We start from the raw sequence: 23,667 nt of genomic DNA, 5'->3' as shown, positions 1-23,667 counted from the left end.
CTGGACCTGCCAGGACTCTGCTAAAGTCATGGTTCTGGAGGCTCAGCCAGGGTGGATCTCTTGTGCCTTGTGCAGTACACAACCCCAGCAACCTTGGGTTGCTGCCCCAAAGCCACACTTAACCCTCCCTCCCCTTTTCTTTCAGCTTTCTGAAAAAATAATAAAGGAAGCTGAGCACCGAAGAATTGATGCTTTTGAACTGCAGTGTTGGAGAAGACTCTTAAGAATCCCTTGGACTGCAAGGAGATCAAACCAGTCAATTGTAAAGGAAATCAGTCCTGAATATTCATTGGAAGGACTGATGTTGAAGCTGAAACTCCAATACTTTGGCCACCTGATGCGAAGAACTGACTCATTGGAAAAGACCTGATGCTGGGAAAGACTGAAGGCAGGAGGAGAAGCGGACGACAGAGGATGAGACAGTTGGATGGCATCACAGACTCAATGGACATGAGTTTGAGTGAACTCCGGGAGTTGGTGATGGACAGGAAGGCCTGGCGTGCTGCAGTCCATGGGGTCGCAAAGAGCTGGACACGACTGAGTGACTGAACTGAACTGAACCCTCTCCCATGGGGTAGCAGCCTTGAGATCTGGTTGGGGTTGACACCAGTCAGCATAATCTCATCCATCTCAGCAGAGATCGGCTCAGGGCTAGACAATAGATCCAGACTGAGCCAAGGAGCACGCAGCAGTGATCTGGGACCCCGATGCTCTCTCTTGCTCTGGGTGGTGGAGTGTGCAGGTCTGGTGCTATGGATGCCATTCTGCCTCCATGAGGAAGGCCAGACTGAGGAGAAAACTTGACACCTAGAGGAGAGCAGAGACAGGAGATCTGCAGAGAAACGGAGCTGGAGCCCTGGTCAGAGCTCACCTGCAGCCGGAACTATTTCTTAATTATCCAGTTACACAAAGAATTTAGTCTCAGAGTGTTTAAATCAGTTTGAGTTGGGGTTACTTTTAACTACTAAGTACTGTTACTTGTAAGTACGAACTGCACTTTCACATTTCCTGGCTGTTAAGAGGTGTAGGACCAAGATCTGGCAATAAACCTGAGCCAATGGGTCAGGCTCCTCTGATTCCTCTTAGAAAAGGGGACCAGTCACGTCAGGTCTCCATCTGGAGAGGCAGGACAGCAAGGTCGAAGGAACACAGGCTGGGAACCGGATATCTGGATTTGAGGCTCCACTCTGCCCCTCACTGGCTGCTTAGCCTAGAAGCCTGGCTTCACCTCTGAGCCTTGGTTTCCTCATCAGGGAACAGAGATAAGAATGCCTCCCATGCAGAATAGTCCCAAGATGAAAAGAGAGCTCACTCAGCATGGAGTAGGTGTTCACAGAGGCCACCTACATGCTGGTCTGCAATCCAGAAGCTTGGCTTGAGCCCAGGGCCTCTGCCTGACCTCTTCTCATCCCTAAACCCCTTTAGGTTCCCCTGCCCTGGAAGGTGAGGAATGCCTCCAGGGACCCGAAGAACCAACAACCAGTCTGATTATACAACTTCTGGGGTTCCTTGAAGGAGCTGCTGTGGGGGACAGCAGATGAAAGCCACCAGAGGCAGATGTCATCCTTAGACCCTGGCCAAGGCCACTCAGGAGCTGCCGGGACACAGAGGGGAAATGGAAGACACTGCCATTTACTGAGTACCTACTATGCGCCAGGCCCTATGCAAGGTGCTGTTTGCTGGAGACTACTGGAGAAGGAGCCAGAAGGCCCTGCCACCGCCCACAACACCAGGAGTTCTTCTTGTTCCACCTGTCCCAAGAAAGGGCTCAGGAAGGTGCTAGTGTCACTGAGCTATGGGGTGGCTCAGATGTGGCATCAGCCACAGCTCTTACTGACGCCCCCCCCACCAATACACACCTCTAAACCAAGCTTCCTTGAGGCAGACAAGGTGGTCATAGATACCCAGATCACGATACCACAGGTATCGACTGATCACAGATACCCAGAAATTCATGTTGAGCTGTATTTTAAGAATTGGAGAACTTTATCTCTGGGAGTTTTAGTCCTTGTGACCACCATCTTGACTTTTGTCCTTCTCTTCACTGCACAGGGAACCCCATTCATCTCTGAAACAGTTGGCTGACCCCTGCTGGTCAGCTCAAGAAATCTCAAGTAGAGGACCTGTGAGCTGACCTCCTTCACCACAAACACTCACATCTACTCTACCATGAAGATGAAGAAGATGTGGTCTTGGCCCCAAAGGAGCATGGAGTCCAGTGGGGCAGGGGCGGGGGAGACAGCCAGAAAACCAGATGAAGAGGGTAAACACTTTGAAAGTGAGATGCTTTCCCAGAAAAGGGTCCCTAACTCTGGAAATTGGGATGAGTGGAATACCGTTTTAAGGAAGATTTCACATTAGAAATGGCATTTAGACTGAGCCATAAATACTGAAATGCTGATGGGATTTCTCTGAACAGAATAGCTGGAGGAGGTGAGACAGGAAGGTGGGTCATTGCCAAGAGGACAGATTTAACCTGACTTTTGGGAACAAGAGCTATGGGACCAGGATATGCTGTGCCTCCCAGCCCAAATGGTTTCTGTATAAGTAAATTGAGCAACAGGTTTGCCCAAAGATGAGCTCTGTGATGAATTCCCATCACCCCAACTTGGGTGTCAGCAGCAGGGACAACAATGCTGTGCTGTGCTTAGTCGCCCAGTCGCGTCTGATTCTTTGCAACCCCATGGAATGCAGCCTGCCAGGCTCCTCTGTCCTTGGGGGTTCCCCAGGCAAGAATTTTGGAGTGTGTCTCTATGCCCTCCTCGGTGGATCTTCCCAACCCAGGGGCCGAACCCCGGTCTCCCACGTTGCAGGTGGATTCTTTACCATCTGAGGCGCCAGGGAAGCCCAGGGACAACGGTGGTGCTGGATTAAGTACAGGGTAGTAGGGTTTGAGGGCAGCAGAAAAAGATCCACACACCCCAGTTCTACCTGCAAAGTAGACTGCATGTCCCAAGAAAAATTTTTAAATGATATGCCATGTGTGTGCAGGTCTCCAGGCTGTCTTAACGGTATAGTTTCCAAAACAGGGGAGGTAAACAGTTTCACATTTCTTTTGTCTTAATCTACATGAAGTGCATTGCGCTCTGCATGCTAAAAGAGATTCAGACAATGCGGGGCATACTCAAAAAAGGGGAAGCAGGACAAGAATTTGTGTTTAAAGAATTAAAGGGTCTTCTCTGACGGTTCAGTGATTCAGACTTCACCTTCCATGCAAAGGGTGCATGTTTGATCCTTGGTCGGGGAGTTAAGATCCCACAAGCCTAGTGGCCAAAAAACCAAAACATAAACCAGAAGCAATATTTTTAACAAATTCAATAAAGACTTTAAAAGTGGCCCACATGAAAAAAGTCATAAAAAAAAGAACTAATGATCTTTAGCCTGGAAAAGAGCTGGTACAGGAAGAAATAAAATCTATTTGCAGATATCTGAAAGCCATCCATGTAGTTCTATTGCTGCAGAAGGGCAGATGCATGGCCAGTGACCGAAAAGTGAGATCAAGGCAAGGAAAAGCTTTCTAGTAGTTGGAACCATCAGAACATGAAATGGGCTGCTCTTTAAAATAGTGAGCTCCCCATTCCTGGGAGAGTCTCATCAAAGGCTGGGGCAAGGGTCATAGGATTTCTAACCTACTTCAGGGGCTTTCTCCAACCCTAGGAGTCCCTGAAATCCTGAACTCCTCCTAATCATAGCAAACCACAGACCTGAGGGACCCATCCCATAGGATTTGGGGCCACAGTATTCCGAAGTTGCATCAGAAATATCGCCACTTCCTTTCCTTTACCTCCCGCTCCTTAAGAAAGACCTCAGTCAGTCCCTGGGTCAGAAAGCAAAGTAAAACAGAAACAAATTGAGACAAGCACCAAGAGGTGTCAGCTGCTGCAGGATAAAGCAGAGTGGAGGCTGGCTGAGGTCCCACGCTTGACAGGATGGATCCCCAAGTTCTCCAGGGGGAGCCCCAGCAGCCCCGCCCACCCAGGCCATTCCCACGCTGCTCCTGCCCCGTTGCTTTCTCTCCCATCCATTATTATAAACTCGCTGCTTAAAATAGCAAGGTAAAAGCAGAGTCCCTCCCTCAGGGTGACATCTGGGTTCCGTTGGAGCTCGTGGGCACGCGGACCTCTCATCCATCACAGCAAGTTTAGAATATAATCTCCAGGAAGTGGTGATCTAGAGCACCAACCCAAAAAAGGAAAAAATATTTAGTAATGTTTGGTCTCTGAGCAGCTCCTTCTTTAACCCGTTTTCAGGACCTTTCTTGCTGCCTCTCCAACCTGGTCAGTAAAGGGTTAGGTGGATCATTGCCAAAAACCATCAGCTCTTTTGACTCTTTCAGCCCCCAGATGTTGCTTAACTATGTAGCTTGGCCCATTTTACAGGAAGGAAAACTGAGGTGCAGTGTAGTGAAGCAACTTGATTGGTCTAGCTACCTTTGTACCTGGTGCAAATTATCTAAGTCTCTGCGGGAATAACTATACAATTGTTGCATAACCGAAAAAATCAAAATTCTCTAAACCTCATTTAAGTATGTTAATTTCCCCCTGGCTATTCATTAAAGAAAGCAAACTAATATAATTTTATTCCTTCTTATTCATTAGACATGTCTAGGTTGTCTGCTGAGTACTGGACGCTATGTTAGGTGTATTTCAGATGCTATCTTTTTGTTATTTCCATCTTATGTGTTAAGGAGCTAAGGATCAGAGAGGTGCAGCAACTTGCTCAAGATCGCACAGCTAATAAGCGGCAGGCTAAGGATTATAACCCAGGCAAGTCTGAGTCGAAGGCCCCTCATATGTTCCCTCTTCTACTTGGTCTCCTCCATCAGGAGTTCTGCTAGAGTGTAGCCGCCAAACCCAGCACGGGCACACTGCCTGCAGGGGAGAGATGGGGAGTGCATTCCCAGCGGGGATAAGATAAGATAGCAGAAGCAACAGTGTGTCGGGCCAGGGGTCTTATGAGGCCAAAAGACTGGGCCCACTGTTAGAGGTTCTGTGACCCCCACTGTGTAGGGTGAACCATTCACCCATCCATCAGTCTGGGGGTCCACGTGTTCACCCACTCGTATTCTTAATCTTCTACTTATACAACTGTCCATTAGTTTGTTCATCCAATCTTTCACCCTAGGAAGGCCCACATTTGTTAGGTGAGCAGCACAGACTCTGCCCCTGAGAATGGTCACTGCAGGACCCTGCAGGCCTCGGGGAGAGGGCAGGAGGGGGCTTCTCTGACAGAGTGGCCATAAGGCACAGTCCTGCCACCCACAACTGGCAGAAGACCTCCATCCTGCACACCTCAGCCATGGGAGGAGGGTGGCTTCCTGTGGGGCTGCCTCTGTGCCAGCAGGCATGGGGGCCACTGTCAGGAGGTGTGATTTCACAAGGGCCTTTACAACCTCTTTGGTGTTCTCAGCAGCCCTTGAGGTCGATAATGTATATACTATTATTATTAACATCATGATCGGTCCCATTTTGCAGATGAGTAAACAGAGGCTCAAAGATTGGCCAAAGTCATGTCCCCCATGAGCGGCAGTGCTGGAAGTCAACCACAGGTCTGTCTGACTCCCCAACTCCCTGCAGCGTCACGTCCACTGGATTACGGGTTCTTGGTAAGCATGATCTCTTAACAATGGCCCCTGGGCTGCCTCTCCCTGAGCCTTGCGACCAGTCCCGAAGAGCCCAAACCCCTCTCTGATACCACAGTATCCCAGGAGCACAGCCTGCCTACTGAGTGGCTCTCACATTCCCTCTGTTAATCTCTGGGTGGAGGAAGAGCCAGAGGCACTTCTGGGAAACAATGGGTTAACCTAGACTCCACTGACCTTTCTGGAGTGACTCAGAACTCTCAGAAGGGGAGGGTGGTTTTTTTTTGTTCTTCCAGCTTTGAATTTTTGCTTTCATTTTAGCAGCACAAAGAATTTGAAAGAGATTAGGTTGCTATTAATACCACTGGTCTATCTCTAGATGAAGAATTCGATGGAGGGAATTGTTTGGGGTGGCTGCACACACATCCCTCTCAGTTCTTTGCAAACTCAGAGGATGACAGAGAGGCCACTGGAGAAGTGCCAGTTGTGTCTCTACTCCCATCCGACAAACCCACACAGTGGCAGGGACTTGACCAAAACCACACCTGTGGGTGAAGAGCAGCCAGAGAAGGTCCCAGAACCCCTGCCCCTCAGCCCTACTACACACGTCAGCCTTCTGGCCTCTTATGTTGAAGGTTTGCTTTTAGTAAATAATAAGTCGATGTGTCTCTGCCGTGAAAGCAGGAGTCCCCTGGCAGTGCCTCTGATCTTGGGAGAGTGATGTTAATGCTAATGCTAAGTCGCTTCAGTCGTGTCTGACTCTGTGCGACCGCATAGACGGCAGCCCACCAGGCTCCGCCTCCCTGGGATTCTCCAGGCAAGAATACTGGAGTGGGTTGCCATTTCCTTCTCCAATGCATGAAAGAGCAAAGTGAAAGTGAAGTCGCTCAGTCGTGTCCGACTCTTAGCGACCCCATGGACTGCAGCCTACCAGGCTCCTCTGTCCATGGATTTTCTAGGCAAAAGTACTGGAGTGGGGTGCCATTGCCTTCTCCGTGGGAGAGTGAAGATGCCCCCAGATCCCTGCATTTGCCCCTGGCAATTCTGGACACACTTGGAAAGTCTCCTTGGGCATCAGAGATCAGCTCAAAATACTGAGAGGTGCCTCTGAGGGTCCCTAGACCTGGCCAACTGCAGAGTTGGGTCCTGTGCTTGCTAACTCGCTTCAGTCATGTCTGACTCTTTTGTGACCCCGTGGACTATAGCCTGTCAGGCTCCTCTGTCCATGGGATTTTTCAGGCAAGAATACTGGAGTGAGTTGCCATGCCTTATTCCAGGGGATCTTCCCAACCCAGGGATCGAACCCGTGTCTCTTACGTCTCCTGCATTGGTAGGCAGGTTCTTTACCTCTAGTGACACCTGGGAAGCCCCTAGGTCCTGTATCCTGAGTAAGTGAGGGCAAGCTGGGGGTCTCGCCAGGATAGTTCCATCCTGCTTCCTAACCTCAGGATGCTGCGAGAGGGCTTTGGACCTTGGCAGACTAGATTGTAATTCTCCCTCTGCCTCTTTCTTGCTGGATTGGTCTCCTCTTGGCCTCAGTTTTCTCATCTGTAAAATGGAGGGAACAGGACCTACCTTTTCAAGTTGTTGAAAGGATTAAATTAGGAAATACACATGGTACCCACACAGAGTATACACTCGTTGAGTTCCTTTCTCATTCTCTGAATTGGACAGCTGAGTTCTCCAAGTCGCAACATCACCAAAACCCAACCAAGGCCCAGAGAGTTTGGTGTTCATCCTGGGATGCAGAGTTCCCAGCTCTGTCCCTGGCAGATAAAGGAGACAGAGTCCTGGCCCGGACAGGGCTTCTCCTATGTCCTGACACATAGATAGCAGACCATCAGGGGCTGTGCACTCTGGTGATGCTGACATTTTTCTCTGTTCTTGGGCAGCCAGTGGCTACAGTGGTGGATTTACAGAAAGAGTGTGTAGTACTGTGGTTGCCTGAGCTCTGGCTGTGGTCGTCTGAGCTCTGGCTGTGGTCAGTCCTGAGTCTATCTGATTCCAAAGGAAGTACATGCTCAGTTATGCCCAACTCTTTTCGACCCCATGGACTGTAGCCTGCCAGTCTACTCTGTCCATGGGATTCTCCAGGCAAGAATACTAGAGTGGGTTGCTGTGCCCTCTCCAAGGGATCTTCCCCTCAGTTACTTCTCATCCTCACCACAACCCTTCTGGCCCCAGGACTAGGAGCAAAGGAGCCTCAGCCTAGCAGTGTTTGGGCAAGGGAGCCCTGAGCACTCCTGACACTCGCTGGGGTCTGGCTGTGCTGTCCAGCCCAGAGGATCTTTTATGGGCCCATTTGGCTGGGGGTGCCTTCCTCCCCTAATTCAGACTCCAGTCTAGTCCTGAGAGTGAGCCAGCATCTGCTGAGACCAGTGCCAGCACCACATCCAAGAGTGGGGGTAGGGCCAGTCCCCAGAGGAAGAGTACCTGAGTGAGGATGATGCTCAGCTGACGGGAGCCGGGGTCGGGGTGGGGCGGAAAGGAGGGCCACAGCAGATAGATGGCACGTCTGGAATCATAACAGACTCCTCATTTCCCTTCACATCTCCTTTCCCCCGCTGCCTTTCCCCTCCAGTAAACAGTGAGGCCCTTCTGTGCCCATTGCTTGGGAAGGGGGTCCGGGGAGAGGGGGCTCGTGGTGGCAGCAGGAGGTAGAGAAGAGGGAGTCTGTCTCTGCCTTATGTATCACAAAGGGCTAGCCCTTAGGGAAACTGGAAGGGTTGGGTAAACATTTCTGCCAAGACACATGAAAGGCCAACAGGTACATAAACAGATATCAACATCAGGAGTCACGAGGGAAATGCAAATTAAAACAATGAGATATCATCCCACACCAGTTAGAATGGCTATCATCAGAAAGACAAGAGCTGACAAACGCTAGTGAGGGCAAATTTGTGTCCTATTTGATGAGATTGTATTTTGGTACAGCTGCTGTGGTTCTCCATGGTATGTGTGTGTGCTCAGAAAAAAAAAAATGGGGCCAAAGCATTCTAAGGGTAAGTCTCTCTCCACCCAAGACTGTGAAGATGACGGGATGAGGGGGAGACAGGAGAGGTGAAGTAGGAACAGCGAGAAGTTAGGCTCTGGTGAGTCCCTGAGAAAGGGGCCTGTGCCCTTCCTCCCCAGGGAGGTGAGCAAAGATCCCCAAATCTGAGAACCGAGAGGTCTTGGGCCACATTCCCCAGACACCTCAGAAGAGAAGGGATGGCTGTTTGCTGTGACTTGCTCGATGAGCCCTTCTGACATCGTCACTGGAGTTTTTACATCCCTGGGGTGGGGTGGGGGGCATGGGTCTGAGAGCACAGTGATTTCTGCCCACCTAGGAGCAGAGCTGCCAAACCCGAAGCTACCTTGAGAAGGCGGATCAGAAGTTACTCCTAAGCAAGGCCTGAAAGCAGGGGCCCGTCTTGTCAAATGACAGGTGCCCTCCTCACGCGGGAAGCCTCTTGGAACTCAGATGCTGCTCAGGAAGAATGAGGGTTGGAGACCCATCAGTGCCTGGGATCCAGCTTCTACACCCCCTAAAAAGTGGTCAAGTCACAGCCAGACCTCTATCCACCCGCCCCCACCCCGCACTCCCTGCCCCAGCTAGGACAGGAAGTTAGCCAGAGCATCTCCCCAGCTTGCTGCTCCAGCTTGTTCACTTCAGCAATCCTTTCTTTAAAAATAAGTCCACTTGAAAAAATTTTTTTCTTCTTGGAAATATGTACGATTGCTTCATCAGAGGGAGTTCAAAGGTACCGGGAACAGCAGAAAAATATCCGAGTCTTGCATTGAGCTCCCAGGAGAGATAAATCTCGCTTGCTTCTCTTTGTTCCAGGCCGCCCAGCAGCCTCTTCCCTGAGTCACTCACTCCAGAGTGACATGAGTCATCGTCCTGGGGTTAAGTACCACACCGTGTTCCTGGGGCTGCAGGGCTGGCCAGGGCGTAGAAGGGCCAGCAGGGAGACCCGATGCCGCCTCCAGCAACAGAGGACCAGAAACTGCCTCCTAGATCTCGGACCTGGTTCTACCCTCCTCAGGTGTGTGACCTCGGGGAATCGGTGAGCCTCTCTGGGAAGGAGGTGGCTTTCCAGGCTCTTCCATCTTGTGTTTCATGGGAACATCTCCAGCGCTGTGCTGGTGCCTGCTAGTATGGGCTCATAAGAGCCGAATGTAAAATTGTCAAGTGTTTTGTGAGCTGGTCATTAAACACAGATATTATGAAAAATTAAATTACCTTAGAAACAAAGGAAATAAATACCCACAATAATGATGCCTTGATTGGTTTACTACATTTTACTATTATCTATGGTCTTGAGACGACTTTTTCCTAGTATCTGTATGGAGGGAACACTATCTAATGACCTGCTACTGTATACCTCTTCCCAACCCCATGTTCAGGGATGTTGAATTAATAGCTTAAAATTGGTCATGATGGGAGTATTTTTACCACAGGAATCAGCAAATGTTATATATCAAAGTCTTATTTCCCTAAGAGCCAGCTGTTAAACATTTCCCAGGACACCACTGAGCCCCTCAGTCGCAAGCCCCCTGCTTCTCACCTCTTGCCGGGAGCAGAAAGGATGCAGATGACTTGAACATCGCCCCAGAGAGCAGGATTATGGACTTGTGATTGCCGACTGCCTCTGGACAACTCTTCCCACAGGCACTGTGGGCCCTGCACACTCACCATGCCCCAAACAGAACCCATCATTCTTTCCGCCCCCAGCCCTGCCCTCCCACAAGCCCACTCGTGTGTCCTAGTGAACACACTCAAGCTCAAAACCCAGCCATCATCTCTCCTGCAGGGCTGGTCTCATTCAGTTAGACTCTGAGTCTTGTTAATCCCAGTTAGGTGTCTTTGGTCACTTGCCTTCTTCCCATGGCCACCATCCCGGCCATGGCTCCGTGGGACCTGAGTCACTGTGGCAGTCTCATTGGCCTCCTTACCTCTGGTCTGGCCCCTCCCAACACCCTCCCCAAACTGCCAGAGCAAGTCTCTCTAAAACATAATTTGGATTACCCTTTCCTTTCTTTTAATCCTTGAGATGGTAAGAAATCTTGATTTAGAACTGGTCCCTTTTCCCACAGGACGAGATCTAAGGTGAGATTCCAACCCCTCTCACTGGCCTCATCTCTTATTTCAGCCGTCATACATCTTATGATCCAACCACAATGGACCAGCAGCTAACCTCCTAACACGCCCTGCTTTTTTACACTTTTGCACCATTCTTTTCCCTATGCGTAGGCTGCCTTTCCTCCCCTTTCTATACCTGATGAGCTCCTATTCATCCAGTTCAAACAGTCCTTCATTCACCCCAGAAAAAAATTCTCCCTTCGTATATTAGTATTATGGTTCCTGTAACAAATTATCAAAAACTTGGTCTCTTAAAAGAACGCAGATTTATTATCTTACTGTTCCAGAGGTCAGAAGTCCCGACTCAGTCTCAGTGACTAAAGTCATACCAGCAGACTGTGTTCCTTCGGCAGGGTCTAGGGGGGAATCCATCTCCTTGCTTTCCCTGCTTCTAGAGGCTGCCCGCATACCTTGGCTGGTGGCCCTTTCTCCGTCTTCAAAGCCGACTGTGTAGCATCTTTTCTCTTCTCTGACCTCTGCTTCCATTCTCACATTTCCTTCTTGTCTGACTTTGTCCTGCCTCATTCTTATAAGGACCCTTGGAATTACACTGGGCCCACACAGATAATGCAGGATGATCTCCAAATCTAAGGAAACTTAATCTAATCATATCTGCAAAGGTCCTTTTTCCATTTAAGGTAACATATTCAAGGTCCAGGGATTAGCACAGACCTCTTGGCGGGGAGCGGGGGAGGAGTATTCAGTTTACCACACTTCTCTCTGTTCTCCCTGAGCAATTTGCACAGGCCTCAACTCAGCTAGAATTTGAGCACCTCAACAGCAGGGACTATACCTTATTCATATTTTTATGACTGTCTTTAATAAGTCTTCATACTTTTATGACCCATGTCCAGGGTGAAGCCCAAAATGGCTACCCACTAAATGTTGGTTGAATGAATGAATGAAATCATATCATTAATAAACAGATTAAGAAGGGTTTGCTTTAACTGGCACCTAACTTCTGTAAAAATAGGATTCATGCAAAGGTGGCAGATTGAGATCCTCCAGGGGCCAGGCAGCTGAGATGAAAGAGAGCCATCATAGTGAGTGGCCAACCACAGAGCACAGGCACCATCTATCTGGGGCAGTTACTACTACTCAACTGGTGGGGGTCGGTCATGAAAAAATATCCATCTTTGTTAGCTGTATCTCCCAGTTTTTCAAGAAAAGCCCAAATCCCAGGTGTATAAATATTAAATCTCCCCAATTTATAAATGTTTGTCAAAACAAACACATTCCTGGTCAAGATTCAGTCTGCAGCCACAAATTATCACCTCTGATTTATATCCTGCGAATGTGTTCCCCTTGACTTTTCCTGCTAGTTAACCTAATTCAAATCAAGTCCAATAAGTAGTGCCAACTACGGGTACCATCTGAGGAGGCCAGCCAGCTAAGTGGAGATTGGCTCTTCCTAAAGACTGATCCCCTGGAGAAGGAAATGGCAACCCACTCCAGTATTCTTGCCTGGAGAATCCCATGGATGGAGGAGCCTGGGGGGCTACAGTCCATGGGGTAGCAAAGAGTCGGACACGACTGAGCGACTTCACTCACTCACTCACTCAAAGACTGAAGAGGCGCCATCCCATGGGTTCTTTGGGTGATTTGTGAGTCTGTGGGTCCCTCCTTGCTGTCCAGGCCCTGGAGCTGCTGCTTGAAGAGACAGTTCTCTGCCTGGCCTCAGACCTTGATGGAGGCCAAGGCCTGCTCCACGCAGAAGCATCTCCCCAGTCCAGTGGCCCTGCCTCTGGCAAGGACATCAAATGAAACCCAGCTCAGGACTGGCAGCAAACATGAGATGTGGTACATCGAGAAGAATTGGGATTTAGGGGTGAAACAGACCAGAGGTTCCACTGCAGCTCTGAAACTTGCAGCTCAGTGGCTCTTGACAAAGCAATGAACTTCTATGGGATCAGACTGCTGTTTGTAAGATAGAATTAAGATACTCCTCTCAAACTGTTGTTATGAGATTTAAGTACAATTGCCATGGAAAGTATCAAGAATGTTCATTTACTCACATCTGAGAAAGAAAATATTGATAACACTTATCACCCATACCTCATGGAACAGAGGGTTTGACTTCAAACCTACATAAGCTCCTCTCCAGGCTTGGTTTTCTGGTTTTCCAGTTCACGGCAGATCAAAAACAGTGAGAAGACACAACTGACCACAAGGAGGGAAGCAGCCAAACAGCAGACACAAGCACTCTGTGTGGCCCAGACCCGGAGTCACTGGGTCTGGGTCTGTCTTAGCCTTCCAGGCTCTGTGCTTCCCTGGTGGCTCAGATGGTAAAGAATCTGCTTGCAATGAGGGAGACCTGGGTTCAGTTCCTGGGTCAGGAAGAGCCCCTGCAGAAGGGAATGGCAACCCACTCCAGTATTCTCAGAGAATTCCATGGACAGAGGACACTGGAGCAGCCCATGGGGTTGCAAAGAGTCGGACATGACTGAGCAACTAATACATCCCTTGTGTTCAGCCCTGCTACAGAGCTAGAATGTCCACAGTGAGTATGGATGAAGCAGAGCTTGCATCTGGCTCCTTGGGAAAGACTGGAGAGCAAGTCCCATTTTAGAACATTCTGTCCAAAATGGTTCAAAGGCATAAAAGTTTGATGGTTTGGACATTTTTGTTTGTAAAATATTGACTGGGGGTGTGTGGGGGGGAACAGGTGGCATGATTCTACTTTTATTTTAAAACCATATATATTTTTATATATATACTTTTTTGTGAAATATATGTAGATCAAAATATGGCTCTGTCTATTCATGAGGGTGGGGAGCAGAAGTCAAGAAGGTTAAAACCCAAATGTTAAAAACAGTTATCTTCAAGTAGGATGGGCTTCCCTTGTGGCTCAGATGGGAAAGAATCTGCCTGCAATGCAAGAGACCTGGGTTCGTTTCCTGAGTGGGGAAGATACCTTGCAGAAGGGAATGGCAACCCACTCCAGTATGCTTGCTTGGGAAATCCCATGGACAAAAAGAGCCTGGCAGGCTATAGTCTATGGGGTCTCAAAGACTCAGACACGATTGAGTGACTAACACTTTCAAGTAGAATCACGAATAAATTCAATCTAACATCTGATGCTGGGAGGGATTGGGGGCAGGAGGAGAAGGGGATGACAGAGGATGAGATGGCTAGGTGGCATCACTGACTCGATGGACATGAGTTTGAGTGAACTCCAGGAGTTGGTGATGGACAGGGAGGCCTGGTATGCTGCAATTCATGGGGTCGCAAAGAGTTGGGCACAACTGAGCGACTGAACTGAACATCTTTTAAATATTTATGTGTATATTTTCTCATTTTTTTTTCTACACTGAACCTGACTTGCCTGCATAATAAATAATGGAATTGTTAAAAGGAAGAAAAGATACTCTCTTTGGTGTCTTGAGAAATTAAAGGAAACCACAGCAGCAACCTGTCTGAAAAGCCAGGAACAGCACGTTACCACCTTGGGAATTTTGTTCCAAACAAAAATAAAATTTCTTGGGATTTCCCTGGTGGCCCAGAGGTTAGGACTCCGAACTTTCACTACCAAGGGCCCAGGTTTGATCCCTGGTCGAGGATCTAAGATCTCACAATCTGCATGATGTGGCCAAAAAAAAAAAAATAATAATAAAATAAAACAAAATTTCTTCCTTGACTCAGCAACACCCCTATCCCCAGACAAAAATAATAAGTGAATGTCCAGGTCCCAGCTTGCCTCTCTTTGCCATTCTTCCCTCCACGGCCCCTCCTTCCTCTCCCTTCCCAGCTTTGTTCTGGGGAGTGACCATCAGGGTCTACCTGCAGGAACTGGTTTGGGAAAGTCAGAAGGAAAAGATGGGCTGCATGGTGCCTGTCTAAATCATTCATTCATTCAGGAAACGCCGTGGGATGCCTGCTCAGTGTCAGTGCCGTGCTGGGCACTGGGGCTCCAAGCGCATCCTTCACGGCTGCCTCCCCAGGAAGTTGTCCTGGCCTGTCCCGGATGCTGTGTGCCCTCTGGTCCGTGATAGCACTGTGCAGCTGTCCCCATCTGCTGCGCAGTGGTTCCCTGCATCCTGGCCGCATCTGCCAAGCCTGAAGGCAGAGAGCTCTCATCTGTGCCCCAGCTGTGGGAATCAGCAGTGTCCAGGACTCAGTACCTGGTGGATCCTCCTTTAGAAAGAAAGGACTCTAGGAATCAAACCTTGTTTTTAATCTGGCATCCTTCACACACAGCACATTATGTAAACGTTATTTATTAGCTTTTGAACCCTCTCGGCTCTGTGAGGAAGGGTTTCACCTTTCCATTTCACAAATGAGAAAATAGAGTGTCAGAGGGGTAAAGTGACTTGTGCTGGGTCACACCGTTGGGGAACAGAGTCAGGACCAAAACCTGGGCCTCCTGTGCCCAAAATGGGTTTTTTTTTTTTTTTTTTTCTCAAGAGCAAAGTCACTTCTGTCCCTCTGTAACCTCAACGGAGACAGACAAGAGCACTGGGAGAGGTTTCCAGACAGAGGCTCTGGATTGCTCCAGGTCACAGCCCTACCTCAGGGCCAGCAAGGGCAACCCTAGCTGAGGTGCAGAACTAAAAGTCCTCCTCGCAGCATCCGCGGGGGTAGATAGGAAGTAGCTGTACAACCCGAGGCAAAGAAGACAGAGCTCTACCTGTCCCCTGTGTATCTCCACGTTGGGATCCCAGTTCTCAGAAGCTGTGGGAACAGGCCCCAGAACCTGGACTGAGCTGCACGGCAGAGTCAGGCTCCATAAGTGCTTCAGAAGGCCAAAGGAAGGAATTACGACGGGTTGGTGAAGGAGCCTTCTGGGAGAATGGAGAGCTGACTGTGACGTCCCCAGCCTGTGTGGGGATGGGTTCCTTCAGCACTCAGCCCTCAGTCTCCCCATTGCAGTAAGGGTCTGATTATGTTGCTGGACTATACCCCACGATTTTGGGGTCCATGGAGCCTATTGAGAGCAATCAGACAACCAGTGATGAGGGGTCTTAACTGGCAACCTCAGGGCAGAAGCAGTCTGAGGCCATATTTGTATCACTTCCCTTATTACAGTGATTGGTTCAAGGGTGAGCATGTGACCAGCCAGAGCCAATGAGATACAGTAAGACATTGCTGGTCATTCTGGAATGAGATTCTTAAGTGCAGACCTTGAGTGTAAGAGGGTGAAAACAGAATTCTCATTGTAAAGGTAAAGAATTTGTCTAAGAATGGAATCAGTGTGAAAGAAAGCACAGCAAAGATCCAGAAAGAAACTAAGTTCTAAGGCTATCATCTAAGGCCCTGATCAACCCATGCCTGATATCCCTGGCCTTTTATGTTTCAAGAACTGATGAATACCCCTTTCTGCTTAAACTGGCTTATGTTGACTTTTTTGTCTCTTGCAAAAAAGAGTTCCAACTGGGACAAATAGCTGAGTCTTTGTAAAGTTGGCTGTACAGGGTCTCTCTCTCAACACCAAAGGCTTCTCTCTTCTTATTGTTCTGCTGCCTACACAGGAGTTTGATCTGAAAAACTCAGATCTGGAGCAAATGTATTTGCCCTAAGTTATTTGGTGACTAAACTTATCACCATGCCCCTTTCCTCAGAACCTGCTCCTCATTCTGCATTCCCTGCCCTCATTGATGGGCTCAGCACCCTCCCAGAACCCCCAGCCCAAAGCCGTCTTGCACAAGGCCTGTCTCCCACCCTATCTCCTACTACACACACACACACACACACACACACACACACACTCTCTCTCTCTCTGTCTTAAACTCAGGCTCCAGAGGTGGGAGGGACTCCGTTTGAGCAGCCAGCATGTTCTTGCCTAAAAGATGGCATGATGAACATAAAAACAAGTTTGAATCAAATTTCATGATGGTCTTTTCTTTTTTTTTTTGATTGACACATTTTAAACTTTTTATTTTATATTGGAATATAGCTGATTAACAATAATGTGAGAGTTTCAGGTGGACAGCAAAGCAACTGAGCCATAGATATACACGTATCCATTCTCCCCCAAGCTCCGCTCCCATCTAGGCTGCCACATAGCATTGAGCAGAGGTCCTGCCCTGTACAGTAGGTGGGTATCCATTTTGACACGTACAGCAGTGTGTCATATCAAACGTCATTGCCTCCTGTGGTTGACCACCAGGACCTTCCACCACCCACTCCTCAGCTCAGAGGCAGATGGGATCTGACTGCTAACCCTCCCCAGGAGAGCAGATACCAAGGCCCCAGCAAGGGGTTGCTGTGTGAATACAATTTCCACCCTCTGCCCCGGACCCCAGTCCTAGAGTTTGGGATGAGGACCCCAGTTTGCTGGACAAGGAAGTAGCTCACACCTCTCATTCATTGAGGCCTGTGGAGGAGACAGGAGTAGTTTTGGATCTTGGTTGGGGTCTTATCTTCACTAAGAGAATCTGAATCAAACTGCTTTTGCAGTTTGGTCAACTCAAAAGATGCCCTTTGGGTGGGGGCTGTGGCCACAAGAAGCCATGTGCTTAAGTCAAATGCAGCAATTCCCCTGGTGTCCAGATCTATGCAAATAGCTTTGGGATTTGAGTCTTCAAGCACAGCTTGAGAACAGACTATGGTAAACAGTGATGTGAAGTGGCCTGGGAGGCTGGGGGTGGGGAGGGCAAGGGCAGGAGCCTGGGAATGGCTATCCCAATAGCAAACTTTGGTGGCCTGCGGCACATAGATTTCATTGTGCTGCTACTTGAACAGGCATGAGCAACAACAGCTGCTTAATGATCTGAGACAGGAAGGACCATAAAGGATTTCTCTCCAGGGAAGTTGTCATCTTCCCACAGTGGAAAGATGGCAAATGCATGACAACAATACCCAGGCATCAACAGAAGAGAACATACATTTGTTGCATGAGGTGCTCTTCCTGGCTCTTTACATCCTTTAAAAAGTCCTTACATCAACCCTGCAAGGTCTTGTTATTCCCATTTTACAGATGGGAAGCTCAGAAAGGCTAAGCAATTTGCTCCAGGCACTACAAGCACTGTAAGCAGAGTTTGAGCTCAGAATAGTCTGGCTCCAAGCCCAGGGTTCTGTTCAACACACCGTGATGAGGGCATTACAGAACCCAGCAGCGGTGGTGGCACAAAAGAAACACCAATGCTGGAGCAGAAGAGATTTTTCTGGCCAAGGATTCACCGATTCATCATGGAGAAGGTTTTATCCTTAATGTCAGATTCACATAGCTTCTGTCTGTTACATTGCAGTTGGTTAAGTCTTTAAGTTAACAGGTACGCAGCATAGAGTTCAATGCAGAGTTTAAGCTGAGTCATTCTTAAGAAGCTTCTGGAAATTTCTCATCTGCACTTCCAGGTAAGAGAAACTGATAACGAATCAGAAAACGGACCCTTGAGAGGGTTGGTTCCCATATTATGATGACACTTTCAAACTCAGGATTCAGTGAACTAAATCTAACCCACTGACTCCATTTGTAAATAAAATTGTATTGAAACACAGCCACAACCATTCATTTTTGCCTTGCCTATGGCTGTTTTTGCACTCCAAGGACAGAGTCGAGTAGGTAAGACATATACTGTTATATCTGACTTACAAAGCCTAAAATATTTACTATTTGGCTTTTTACAGAAAAAGCTGACCAAGCCTGCTGTAACACAATTCCAGTTATTTGTTTTCAGGTTGGTCTCCCCAACTTCACAGACAGCAACTCAGTGGGTTTCATGGCAGACTCCTACTCATCCTTCAAAACCCAGTCTCCTTACATTATCTATGTATCCCCAGCAACAGATACAGATATAATTAGGATATGGCAAAAGTTGAGCTCAATCAAATAATTCTTTAACCCAGATTAATGCATACATCTCCTGAAAACTCCTAAGGAGAAAGGGGACAAGACTCCTGGGAAGGTCAGAGATGTGCGACTTGAGGAAACCAGGGCCACCTGGGGAGTAAAATCAGGCATTCTGAATTTTTCCTCATGGTCCTGCTTCTGAGCCTGATTCTCCCTCCTTAGGCAGGGGAGGCCCTGCTCTCAGGGCTCCCACAGATGGTCTCACCGACTTCTATCACCCAATTCCAGCACCTGGGCCTTGCAGTTAGAATATTTTCCTTGATGGAAGGAGAGGAGAAGCTCCTTCTAGGAAATTTTCTTTTCAAAGTTAGTGCACTCCCATTATCCAAGAGGGCAGAAATGGTTGGTCCAAATTGCCCCTTACAGCGGACAATTTGATATATTCTTTTTAAATAATAAATGAACTAGCTGATATTTTTTCTTTCTAGTCTTCTCTTTTAGTTCTGACTGCTCGTGAGTTTGCATTTCCTGACCAAAGTTCCTTTTGCGAAGAAAATTAGGATTTCAAAGCAGAGAGGCCATTTCTTTGTGACCTTGTTATGAAACCACTCTGTGACCTTGGGCCAGTCATGCCTTTCTCTGGGCCTAGCTTTCAGCTTCTGCCCAATAACATTCAGACTTTTGACTCCCTGGGCGGGGATGGAAAGCAGTGGCCTGACATCAGACAGCTCTATAGAACTTCTTTCTTCTTTCCCACCTCTGTGCTACAGTAACCGCCTCTGTCTTCTCCCCACTCTCCAGCAAATCCAGCAGTTCATTCCTACTGCCCTTTCTTGAGGCTTAGAGAAGATACTTTAGCTCTGAAGCTGATCCTTGGAAGATAAGAAAATGCCACTGATGTGGTTGGAAAAATCTGAGCTAGATGAAATGGAAACACAGAGCTTTCCCTGGAGGCCAGATGAGAAGAGCATGGACAGAGGCCAAAGTCCATCCCTTCCTTGAGCTTCTGGGAGCTGGCTGCCCACCTCCTGTTTCAGAACACAACGCACCCCTTACCCCTCACCCTTCTTGCAGATCCCCCCATGGACTTAACTCCTGAGCCTGCAGAATCCTGGTTATCTGGGAGCAAATCAGTCTTACTATGGATTGAGCTGGATTTTATTGATTTCCCTGTGGGTGATTTATAACTGCCTGCTTCCTAAAATGGTGTGTGGCCAGATGTCAATAAAAACAAACAGAGGGTAAGAGAGTTAAAAATAAAAGGCTGAAAAAGAGAGCAGAGGAAAGAGGGGATAATTTCACCAGTCAAGTTTGGGATGTGTCTTCCATTCAGATGACTTGGAGAGAAAGCTTGATTTTCAGTTTTTATAGACATAACTAATTTTGCTTTGGGCTACTATAAGAATTAAAGAGCGAAGACAAAGACCAAAGAATAGTTAACATCTTGAACTTTCAAAACTGACTCTTGCTCAAAAAAAAAAAAAAAAAAAAATTAGAGTGAGCTTTTGCACTTCAGAACTTTGAAGTTCATTTCACAGGAGTCTTTCCGTTTAAGAACTTCAAATTTCACTTCACAAAAGGACTCCTTCTTCAAGTATGTCCTCATGCTCTTACACAGCAGGATCTGGAATTACTTTTGTTGTTGTTGTTGTTTTCTTTTTAAAGCAGGCAGTATAAACAGAGGTTCTAGGTGTTATATGCATGTGTGAGTCTGATGGCTGGTCACTGACTGTCCTGGATGTGGCTCTAGGGCAAACTGGCTAAAATGAGCTCAAGGAACATCCAGGACCACAAGTGAGGGCCCTTTAGCTCACGGACTAGAGGCAGTGCCTCTTAATTCTGGCTGCAGGTCCTGTCATTTGGTGGTCTTGTGAATGGGTGATTTAAACAAATTCTGGCTTCACTCGTTGCAACCAGCCGGAAATCAGATGACTCAGAAAAGAAATATGGGTATTGTTATGGGTTGAACTGTGTCCTCAAAAAATTCATATATTGAAGCCCTAGCCCCCAGCACCTCAAAATGTGACTGTATCTGGAGATAGTGTCTTCAAAGAGGTGAGGGCATCAAAATGAAGCCATTAGGACTTTATTCAGTCTGACTTGCATCCTTATAAGAAGAGGAAATTTGGACACACAGAGAGACACCAGGGTTGTACATGCACAGAGGAAGGACCATGTGAGGACACAGCAAGAAAGTGGCCTTCTGCAAGCCAAGGAGAGAGACCACAGGAGAAACCAAGCCTGCTGACACCCAGAACTGTGAGAAAATACAAGTCACCTAATCTTTGGTATTTTGTTATGGGAGACCTAGCAAAATCATACAGCCATTGATAGGATTTCTTAGTCATGTCAGGGCTGAAGTTAATCATTTATTTTTCAAACAGTGAGTCTTCGGTATCAGTGAAATCTGGGGAATAATTTCTTTAGCATGTTTCTAGGCCAGCCACAAATCTCCTTGTAAGACTCTCTAATAAAATTAAAATGCTCTGAAGTAGGCCCGAAGAATTCTAGCTTTAAAGAAGTAAAAGTATCACTATTCACAGAAGACACAATCTTATATGTAGAAAATCCTCAGAAATCCACTAAAAAATCTATTAGAATTAATAAACACGTCCAGCAAGGTTGCAGGATATAAGATTGATATACAAAAGTCAACTATATATTTCTATACACTAGCAGCGGACAATCTGAAAATGTGAAAGCATAAAATAATTGGGAACACACTCGACAAAAGAAATGAAAAACATATACTCTGAAAACAACAAAACATTGTTGAAAGAAATTAAAGAAGACCTGAATAAGCAGGATGCCATCTCATATTCACAGATCAGACGACTAAATACTAAGATGGAATAGTCCCCCAGCTGAGATATATATACATATAAAACAATCCTTATCAACATCCAACAAGCAGATCCTAAATTTCATACGGAAATGCAAGGGTCCAAGAATAATCAAAACAATCTCAAAAAAAGAAGGGAGAAAATAGGTAATCCACACTTCTTAATTTCAAAGCTTAATATATAAAACTACAGTAAGACAGTGTGATATCAGATACTACACAAAAATAGACGTAAAGGTGAATGAAACAGAATTGAGAGTTCATAAATAAAGCTTTATATTTATAGCCATTGATTTCAACAAGGGTGCTTAGATAATTCAATGGGGGAAAGAATAGTCTCTATAACAAATATTTCTGAAACAAGTGAATATCCACATTCAAAATAATACAGTCAGGCTTGTTCCTTATACCATATATAAAAATTAACTTGAAATAGATCAAACACCTAAATGGAAGACATAAAACTATAGAACTCTTAAATAAAGATATAGGAATAAATCTTTGTGTCCTTGGGTTAGGCCATACCTTCTTAAATACAACACCAAAAACACAGTCAATAAAAGAAAATATAAATAAATTGGACTTCCTCAAAATTAAAACCTTTTGCACTGCAAATGATATGATTGAGAAAGTGAAAATACAACCAATAGAATAGGAGAAATATTTGCAACTAACATATCTAATAAGGGACTTGTATCCAGAATATACAAAGAACTTTTACAAATCAATAATAAAAAGACAAAAAACAATTTTAAAATAAACAAAATATTTGAATAGGCATTTCTCCAAAGAAGATATACAAACGGCCAATAAACATGTAAAAGGGATTCAACATAATTAGCCATCAGGAAGTACAAATCAAAAGAACAACAAGATACCACTTCATACCCATTCGGATGACTAAAATAAGACAGACAGATAAGAAACAAGTATTGGCAAAGATGTGGAGAAGTAGGAACACTTACACATTGCTAGTGGAAATGTAAAATGATACAGCCACTGTGGAAAATAATTAGCAGTTCCTTGAAAAATTAAACATCAATTTGCCATGCGATCTGCCAGTTTCACTCCTAGGTATACACCCAAGAGAAATGAAGACTTACATCTACACAAAAACACCTACACAGTGTTCATAGCAGTATTATTCACAACAGTCAGACAGTGGAAGCAAACCAAATGCCCAACTGATTAACAGGTTAATAAAATATGGTATATCTAGACAATGGGATATTATTCAGCCATAAAAAGGAATGAAGTACTGATCCATGCTAAAATATGGACAAACCTTGAAAACTTTATGCTAAGTGAAAGAAGCCAGCCACAAAAGACCATATACGACTGTAGTCATATGAAATGTCAAGAATAAAGAAATCTATAGAGACAGAAAGTAGATTAGTGGTTGCTTAGGGCGCACAGGAGGAGAAAGAAATGGCAACCCACTCCAGTGTTCTTGCCTGGAGAATCCCAGGGACTGGGGAGCCTGGTGGGCTGCCGTCTCTGGGGTCGCACAGAATCGTACACGACTGAAGTGACTTAGCAGCAGCAGGGCTCACAGGATGTGGGAGGATGGGAAGTAACTATTAGTAGGTACAAATTTCTTTTTGACTGGTGAAAATTTTCTGGAATTTTTAAATAGTGGTGATGGCTGCACAATTCTCTGAACATATAAAAAACATTGGAATTGTATATTTTATTTATTTACACTTTGATTGGGTAAATTATATGATATAGGAATTATATCTTAATAAAGCTGTTAAAAAATAAAATTTTGCCATAAAAAAGAAAAGAAAAAACAAAGAATTTAAGAAAACAGATTGAGGAAAACAGATGGAATATCTGTTTGTGTATGGGGCTAGGTGGGGGGAAATAAAGGAGAAAGAGACAACAAAATGATGACAAGAAATAGGAAAAGATGTAGGGACCAGAGACATGAGCTGAGAGAGACAGACACATGGAGACATGGAGACAAGACTGCACTGAAAAGAAAGAGAAACACAGGGTGCATGTGCAGATCATGCACCGATTCTTCCACTTAGCAGGTATTTACTGCGCATCTACAAAGCCAAGCTCTGTATATACTAGCAAACCAGGGAGAGCGAGTCACTGAGTTCCGTGGTAAGAGACAGAGCCGCCATCAGGCACTCGCAGGCATGGATGGGGAAAGCTGTGATGCAGTACACAGGTCCACAGACATATACACATGCTCACTCCAGACCGCACGCAACACAGGCAACATTCCCAAAAGTCAAATCATCCTGCCCTGTACATCATTTCTCACCTGGAGCGTTTAAGATTCTGCTAGCAAGGACATTCAAATATTCAAATATGCTGTACTTTTACAAGCACAGGCACAAATGGGAATGGCGTCTTTTATTCTCTTCCTAAAGTTT

At 46.5% G+C, this 23,667-nt stretch overlaps 1 protein-coding gene across 5 annotated transcripts in view; it reads right to left on the bottom strand.

Moving 5' to 3' along the window:
- IRAG1 (inositol 1,4,5-triphosphate receptor associated 1) overlaps window positions 1-23,667 on the bottom strand; it is a 125,956-nt gene that overhangs the window by 78,126 nt on the left and 24,163 nt on the right. The window lies entirely within an intron of this gene.

Source organism: Bos indicus, chromosome 15 (assembly GCF_029378745.1).
Source record: "Bos indicus isolate NIAB-ARS_2022 breed Sahiwal x Tharparkar chromosome 15, NIAB-ARS_B.indTharparkar_mat_pri_1.0, whole genome shotgun sequence".
Taxonomy (NCBI): domain Eukaryota; kingdom Metazoa; phylum Chordata; class Mammalia; order Artiodactyla; family Bovidae; genus Bos; species Bos indicus.
This window is presented reverse-complemented; position numbering and strand designations above follow the sequence as displayed.